This window comes from Lepidothrix coronata, unplaced genomic scaffold (assembly GCF_001604755.1).
Source record: "Lepidothrix coronata isolate B3197 unplaced genomic scaffold, Lepidothrix_coronata-1.0 Scaffold32, whole genome shotgun sequence".
NCBI classification, from domain to species: domain Eukaryota; kingdom Metazoa; phylum Chordata; class Aves; order Passeriformes; family Pipridae; genus Lepidothrix; species Lepidothrix coronata.
The window spans coordinates 272,252-280,865 of NW_016690212.1; the positions used below are offsets into that span (position 1 = coordinate 272,252).

Sequence of the window (8,614 nt, forward strand, 5' to 3'; positions counted from 1 at the left end):
AATATTTTACTTTCATGGAATAGCCCCAAACTTCTATATGTAAAGCTCTCTTTTTAAACCATCAATAAATTACACTTCTTACAAAAAAAATTACTTGGAGAGAGATGAAATGTTATGCTTTTGTAAACATGACTTCAGCCTTCATTTTTTATTTTGCTTCTATTCATATTTGATTCTGTCTTTAAAAATAAATGGATTATCATATTATGTAGATATTTCATCCAATATTTTTTAAAAAATCACTTAATAAAGAGATAACGAAGATTAAAAATTAATTTCTGTGTCTGTTGTATTTTAAAACCAATGAAACGTAGTACCAAAGGTCAAATCCTCTGTGCATTGATAGCTGTCTACAGAGCGCAGGATTACCTATGGCATGAAGAACATAGAGAAACAGCATGTTAGCCTTAGCCTAATATAGAAATCTCTACATTGTACAGTGAAACCCTTCCAAATGTTAGTGCCCAAGAATGGTGAAGTTGAGTCTTGCCAGTCTCCATAGCAGAGGTGCTCCAGCCCTCTAATCATTTTTGTGGCCCTCCTCTGGACTCACTCTAACAGATCCAGGTCCTTTACTTGTTCAGTGTTCTGAACCAGAAATTAAGAAACCAACTCTTAATTTCCATGCAAGGCACATATAAACTCTGTTTACTGAAGTCTAATATCACTTATAGCCTGGGAATGAATCTTCAGTAATAAGTAGACAAGAATTTTCAATGACCTATTATCTTACTTTTCTACAAAAACTGTAAGGTTGTTGAAATTGAAGTTATTAATAGAATCTGTTTCCCAGTTTTGATAGGCTGCTTTCTCAGCTGAAAGTCTTAGTGAGAGACATCTGTTCCATATTACTCAGAAATACAATAGCGTAATAATGTAATCAATAAAGAGTAGCATACACATCAATTTGTGGGAAATTATATCCCTAATTTTCCTTATTCAATAGTCCATCGAATTTATTACCTCTGATTTGGAAAATTCATACACAGGTTTATGGCAGGTACTGGAGATAAGCCTTTTATGTTCCACTTGGCTGTTACAATCACCAACAGAGAGCAATGGCTGTAGCCTCTGCATCTCATATGTGTTTTACTTTGTATTTAGTATGATAAGAGGTTTTTATTTTTTAAAGAAATTGAAAATACTTTTTGAAAAATCCCATTTTTTCCAGATATGAATTCTAAAGCACATGAGAGACAAAAGGTAGCAAAACAGGTAATTAATCCCACCAGTCACTCTGACAATAATAAATTTACAAGAAGGAGGAAGATAGCTCTGAAGTTGTTGCTATGCAACCACTTCAAATGTGTATAAATCTGTTAGTTGCTGCTATTTGTTTATTTTTGCAGCCAGTATTCTCCAAAGGAAAAAGTAAAAAATATAGGCCTGGAATGGGTAAGTGTAGCCCACTGTTACGATTTGACATTATACATATCAATTTAACATTTCATATTATGTAGGTGCTCTTCGAAGCTTAGTAAGCTCCATGACGAAATGATTTCTCTGGTCAGAAACTGCAGTCCTGTTCCAAGCCATGGCATTGACTTCTATGACCTTTGAGCATAAAGCACAGTGATTTGAATTCATTTCACCACAGTTACCCTTTCCCAAATGGTCTATAGGCAGGCCCACTCAGTGTCCCCAAGCAACTCATTCAAATGCCCTTTATCACTGAAAAGAAACACTTCATGTTTTGTTTTTTTTTTTACTTAAGGGACTCCTCTGTCTCAGCCTGACCTGCCAGTCGAGTACAATAATACCCTTGAACTGTCTCTCACCCCCTTTCAGCACATCTCTTTTGTTCATTTCCACAGAGGAGTTGTATTGCCAGTGAATTCCCATTACTGTTCTTGGCTGAGATCTGCAGTTTCTCAGACACTGGAGGGATGGGCATTGAGCAGCGTAATACCAGATTTAGTGGCACTTAGCTACTAGGAGAATGAAAGTATAGCTTTATTACTGCTTGTACTGCCATCCCAGGCTGCAACAGGAGACCTCCCTCATCTCACGGGTAGAGGGAGTTTTGACTGCCGGGAGTTAGGCCCAGCTCAGAGCTGGTGCTGCTGAGGGCAGCCCCTTCCCTGCTGTGGCCCTGGGAGACACTCCCAGGCATCATGAGGTAGCCATGGCCCGGGTTGACCCCCAGCCCAGTGGGTCTTAACAAGGTCTGCCTGTTAAGACTGCTGGCCCTCAGCCATGGGCCTGGCCTCAGCCTGTCCCTGTCTCCAGCCCTGCTGCCCCCATCTGCCCTGACTGCTCTGCCAGGGTGCAATGGGCACCGGCTGCTTGGCTCTGCCCTGTGGCTCCTGGAGCAGTGGCTCCCAGTTCCCTGGCCAGGCCCTTGCCATGCCATGCAGCAGGCGTTGACTGAGGCTGCAGGGACACAGAACGGCTGCTGTTGGCAGGGGCAGCTGGAGGTTGCTGTCTCCAACCCTTCTGCTCCAGCAGGGCAGCCTGGAGCAGGCTGCCCAGGGCTCTGTCCAATGGGGGTTTCAATACCTCCGAAGGTGGAGGTGCCACAGACTCACTGTGGAACTGTAGTGGTTTTCACACCTGGAAGTATTCTAACACCTCATAGCCTCAATGCATGTCTAGCTGCTGAATATGAAGTTCAGACTTCTAACTGAATCAAATCTGAGGATTTCATTGAAGGAAGTGTACCCTCCTCACCGCAGTTTTTTCAGAATTTCTTATATTTCAGACATCTAATTGCTGTGACTTTTCCTGCTTTGCCTGCTATATCTTGTGGTCAGGAACAATTTGCTTACCTGGGTGCCGAGAATCTCCTTCCCCAAAGGGACAATTTTGACCCCAGTCTTTAAAGGACAATCTGAGAACAACAAAACCATCTTCATGGGATGATGACACCACCATAGCTTTTTGAAAAATAATGACCATTGTGGTTTTTCTATATTTAAGAATTTGTTCTTGTGAGCAAGAAACAGAAATCTTTAAAGCACATCTGTTGGTCAGTCCTTTCAGAATATACAGTGAGAAAGCAAACCTCAAAATCCACAGCATGGATTAGGGTTTGAAATAGGTGCTAAGTTATTGCAGAGCTACCGAGATACTTCTGTATACTTAGTGCACCTAAATAAATACTAAAATATCTAAAATCTGTATCCTACAGATTTTTAAGTGTTTGATAATTTTCAGTCTTAAATTTTTAAAATTTCACTGTAAAACGCTTGTTTCCCCTTCTGCATATTTTCCCTTTCTCTGATATAATGCATTAATAGTAATTCTGTAATTATTTTTGCTTCTTATTTCTAATTATACTATGAATTTTTCAGGGAAAGAGTCTTAAGTATAACTGAGATAGTAACATTACCGAGAAAAACCACAAGTCTGTCACACGTAAAGGAGGTAGCTGTGAAAGTTGATCAAGTGGGAGGAACTTTCCTGGTCTTAGTTTTTATGCTGTTGTTGTCTGGTTATGTCTGTGAGTATCTCAAACTGCTAAATTGAATGACATCACTGGTTTCCATCTTAGTTTTTTTCTTCTTTATTTCTCCTCTTTAGAAAGATTACTGATCACAGATTTTAGATAGCAGTCTTCTAGATTTTAGATTACTGAGGCACTTCATAAACCAGACCTTTTTCCATAAGAAACCAGTGATTACAGTGATAAGACACATAATTTTTTCTTTAGTTTTAATAACTAGAAGATACATTGTACTGATAAAAACATTCCGAGTGATCCTAGTAATGATCTCTTGGGATAAGTGTATTCATAGATATTTATTGTTGTTATAGAAGAACTCAGTGTTGGTAGGAAAACCACTGAACAGACGAATTGTGGAGTAAACCCCCAGAACAAAAGACTACCTCACAACTGGGAAAATCTGTGAAGTTGTTTTGTCTGTTAAGTAGTTAAACTTACAGATGTAGGACAAAGTCAGCAATAAGCAATGAGCGAAGCTGTGAGGTGTATGGTCCCTCCTTGTACCTAAGTTGATGTTGTCTTCTCCTTTTTTACCAGCTTTGTTAGCTAAACAGAACAAAAAATACCTAACCTTTGCCCCTCTCAACCCTCCCCCCCAAAAAAAACCCCAAAAAACCCCAAAAAAACTCAAACCCAAAAAACCGCACCGAAATCCCTTAGGGAGAAATGGAATAGCAGGAAGTACATATCTTAACACTAGTCCTTGCACCCTCCAAAAAATTTTGTTTATTGAAGTCAGTCTTCTGTCCACATAAGAACCTGACACTTTTTTTCTTATCTTTATTTTCAGTTTTTATAAATATTGATCTCATATGTAACTAGAGCTTTGTAAGAAACAAGTTACAAAGAATCTTTTCCAGGTATTTCAGAAACTCTTACCAAAGTGAAGAAGCCATGGGGCCTGAACAAGTCCCATGTAGCCCAAAGCACCAAACATTGCTCTCTGATCTTTAGGGCTCTGGGAAAGCTTTTAAGTAACAGAGCATCTGCTTCTTGTCTTTTCCTTACCATCTGAATTTTCACCCAAAAGCCTCAAACAGCCCAAGCCCTCAAGTGTATAGTTTAAGATTGAGATTATTCTTATCGTGTGTGCTGCAGCCATAGGAAAGGAACAGACTTTATCACTAAAAAGCTCTTGGAGATATCACTCATGTTTTTGACATGCTTCCAGAAAAGTCAATGAGAATGTTTTCCTCTATCTACAGGAAGAGTATTTCTTTGAATACTTTCATGGGTTTTCAAGATGCAAGCAGGTAGGTGAAGAAAGTTTTTCACATGATTACAGAATCACAGAATATACTGAGTTGGAAGGTACCCACAAGGATCACCAAGTCCAGCTCTTCAGTGAATGGTCAGTTTGGGAATCGAACCCATGACCTTGGTGTAATTAGGACCATGCTCTAACCAGCTGAGCTAATCATTAATTTATGTCCTGACTGTTCTTCCTATGGAAGTAATCTGTACAAGAAAAAATATTTCCATGTGTTACTAAGCTTTCACCTGTTTCTTATAATCGGCAAAACACATAAAGGAAAATACTTGTTTGTCAGTTTAGCAGCTTTAAGTCTCATCCTGGAAACAATCCAAGGTGTTGTCTTTAAGGTTTTTTGTTCTTTCTTAAAAAGATCCTGTTAAGACCTTAATTTTATTACCAGTGTCAAGATATTCACAGTATAACAGATTATAGGTCATTATTAAATTTTCAAATTATGCTCTTAAAATTACTATTCTTTTCTTGATGTACACTTGTATCAGGTGGTTATTGTATCTTTGTTTTTAGAGAGATTATATTTAAGAAAGAATTGGCTGATATGATAGCAGGTTACTGTTTGCTGATCCAGGAGGTTTCTCCCTCTTCTGTGTTTCTCTGATTCTTATACTCTGATTCAAAAAGACATTTCTCTATCTGAATAAATTTTTGGAATCTGTTCCCCAACCAGGGTCTGCAAGAAGCTCCGTATCTTAAACTAGGTGTCCCTGAGATATTGCCTAAGTCTGTATAAGGTCACATAGCACTAAAGCTGTGAATGTCCTCTGCTCTCTCTAAGGATACTAGGGCTTGGAAAACATGGATTTATATGTAACATCTTTGGGTATTACACTGTGCAGAGTATAACTTCATCAATTTTGCCTATGAGTGAAACTGGTGATAAAGTCTCAGAGAACAGGTAAATTTCTTCCTACAACACCCATTAGCTCCTGCCTTTGATGTCTTTTCTGAACTTCTTACGTTGACTTCAATTGCAAATCTAGCTCATTATGTGCTTTGAGCCATTCACTTCAACAGTCTTTTGATTAACCAGAATCTAAGAATGTGACTCTCTGTGGTGTTCCCTAATTCATGGTAAGCATTAAGAACAACTTCACTGCTGTAAATGACAATGGATCAGACAAAGCTTTTATATACATCACTTACCCACTATTGCAGGCCTTGTTTGAAATGCCTAGAGCTTAACGAAATTCCACCACGCAGGCTTGTGTGACACTGTAAAGGGAGTATCAGGATGACTGCACAGATGTTCTTGCAACCCCTACAAAACCCAGGCCTTTACCACAGAGACAAATCCTCCTTAATGGATCCTATGCATAATAAATACAGACTTAATGATTAATATCTAAAATCACTTAGGGTGATAAGGCTATTTTTCATCATCTGCATGTTGTAAAGGGAGAAAATTGAGAGACATATGTCTTTAAACTACAGAGGGAAAACTGTTAAATTACTGTGTGAGCAGAATATATTCACGGTTTGTTTGCTTTTATAAATATTTGTTAACATCTGAACATCTTTGAAGATTGGACACTGGCAGTCATTCAAAATAAATAAAACTATTTATGATGCAAATAAAGGATGATGTATGTAGTTTGATTTTTCTACCATATTGTGTTATAGTTACTTTTGAAGAATTTGGTCATCTAAGCATCATAATAAAGTGTGAGAAAAGTTGGAGAATTTGAAAATTCCAGTCTGCTGCAAATGGTGAAATTTTTATTTTGACTGTAAGCAATTGATAAAATAGTTATATTAGTAATTGGATTAGAAATTGAAATACTTATATTGTGATAGAACAATTAAAATATTACTTCAAATTTATTTTATTTTAGGAATGTGATGTCAATAATAGAATACCTACAAAAATGCTGGGAAAGATTATGTTGTGACAGAAAGTGTCATATTCTATTATATTACTTTGACTTGACATAATGCACTAGTTGATGTGGTTTAACCATTACAATACCCTAAATTAGCATGAAACATTGCACAATTTGACTTTTTTGATCTAAAAATGTTTCACAAGGTCAAAATAAAATATAATAACACTACCGGAACATGCTACTTCTGCTACCTTTAAAAATTGCTCTGGTAAACACCTTCAATTTCATCAAATAATCATTTTCTAACAGACAGATCTTCCAGCACAACTTTCTCTTGCAACTAATACGCATGTGAGGACCAATAGGTTAATGATACTCCTCTCCTTTGTCTTTAGCCAAACAATACACAGCAGCTGAGAATCTGTCCTAACGTTCCTCTTCATCATCTTGTCAATGGATGCTTTTCCTTTTATCATGATGTTGGGAAATCTAGATCAAACATCTGAGCTTTACAGTTTTGTTTGTGGTCACTCTGATCTCTGTCACAATGAATTTCTTAGTCACAAGCCAGCTGCTGAGAAAACTGTCTGACACGCTTATGGGTCTTACTTTGATGTCTGACATTTCCAGTTCCCCAGAGGAATGCAGTTGTCATGAGAGGTCATAATCAGGGAGACTGAGACCATCCGTTAGGTTGCCAAGGCCAATCACATGCTGGCCTTTAAAGATCAGAACTGAAACATTGAGCTTCAATTGTATTCAGCTGAGAGCCAGCACTGAGAGTAGGGATGGGAGCGATGCACTTTTGATGGCCAGAGCTGCCAAACACTTACAGGTTGTTGCATTCTGCAAAACATGAAGATTTGGAAAGAGAGGGTGAAGAAAAAAGAAAAACAGGACTGGAAACACCTTATTTTATTCTAGTGAACTCACGGTACAGTAAAGCTGACTTTGAGGGATGGAGCCCTGTGGAGGGGGAGCAGGGACCACAGGGTAGCCCATGCAGGCTAGTTCACCAGGGTCTTCACCATCCAGAGCCTGTCCCACCCAGTCAGGAGCAGGAAAGCTGGGGGGGCACTGAGGCAGCCCCAGCCTCAAGAATCATGGGTGAGCTGAGATTGAGGTTGGCTATGGAGACTGGCCCTGCCACAGCATTTCTGGGACAGGGACAGATGGCCTCAGGGGGCTGGAACAGGGTCCTGGGGCATGGGCAGGGTGGGGGGAGCCATGAGCAGAGCTGGGCGGGGACAGTCAGGGCTCTTGATGGCCTCAGGATGCTAAAGTACAGTGCTGTGATAGTGCAGATATCTGTTATTAATTGTAAAGATGGAGTTCAATCTTTATTACCTCATTATTGGAGGAGAAAATGAAGCTTTCAGTCAATGGCAAAACTTTCTTTTCCTTGCAAACTGACCTGAGTTACTTTGACAAATATTAGTGACAATGTAAAGAAGGCTTTCATTAGTACCGTCTAGATGTCCTCAACAGAGGTACCCAAATACTCTAAGCAAAGTCCAAGGCTGGTCAAAAACCTCCAGGCACCCATACATGCATTCTCCTCACAATTTCAAGTGAAACACAAATTAAGGCAGTACACGAGACAGCTACAAACTCCCCATCAGACTCTGAGGATCACCTGTGGTTGAAAGATCACCTTCTGGAGGCCACTGCTTAAAAAGAGAAGGTGGTAGTTTAACAAAATAAGGGTTCCTAGGGTGTACAGCAGTTGTGTATGAAGACATACAGAACTGGGAATTTGTCTGCTTTTCTTTCTAATAGTTTTATTAAAATACAAGAGATGATATCCAAGAGTGATATCCAAGAGATCATATGATCTCTTAATGTCATAGAAAACAAAAGCAAGATTTCCAGGCAACCAGCCTAAACTGGTTTCTAATTTCAGTTGGTGGTAACTATAGACAAACTCATGTTCAGTGAAAGTGAACCTTTGTGTATTTATTTCCAGCAAGGGTAATTGGGCTTCATGCAGAGTAAGACTAGGGAGGCTGGCAAAATCCTCTTCACTATGCTACTACCCAAGAGACATGCTTTTACTTGTTGGATGTAGAACAG

The 8,614-nt window shown here is 39.1% G+C and overlaps 1 long non-coding RNA gene across 1 annotated transcript; it reads right to left on the bottom strand.

The window, feature by feature from the left end:
• Nucleotides 1-282: 282 nt before the first annotated feature.
• LOC108495567 lies at nucleotides 283-7,179 on the bottom strand. Its single transcript, XR_001874164.1, has 4 exons — nucleotides 7,151-7,179; nucleotides 5,862-5,930; nucleotides 2,769-2,830; nucleotides 283-369 (listed from the first exon to the last, which is right to left on the bottom strand). It is a non-coding gene; the product is annotated as an uncharacterized LOC108495567 (long non-coding RNA).
• Between the last annotated feature and the right edge of the window lie 1,435 nt (nucleotides 7,180-8,614).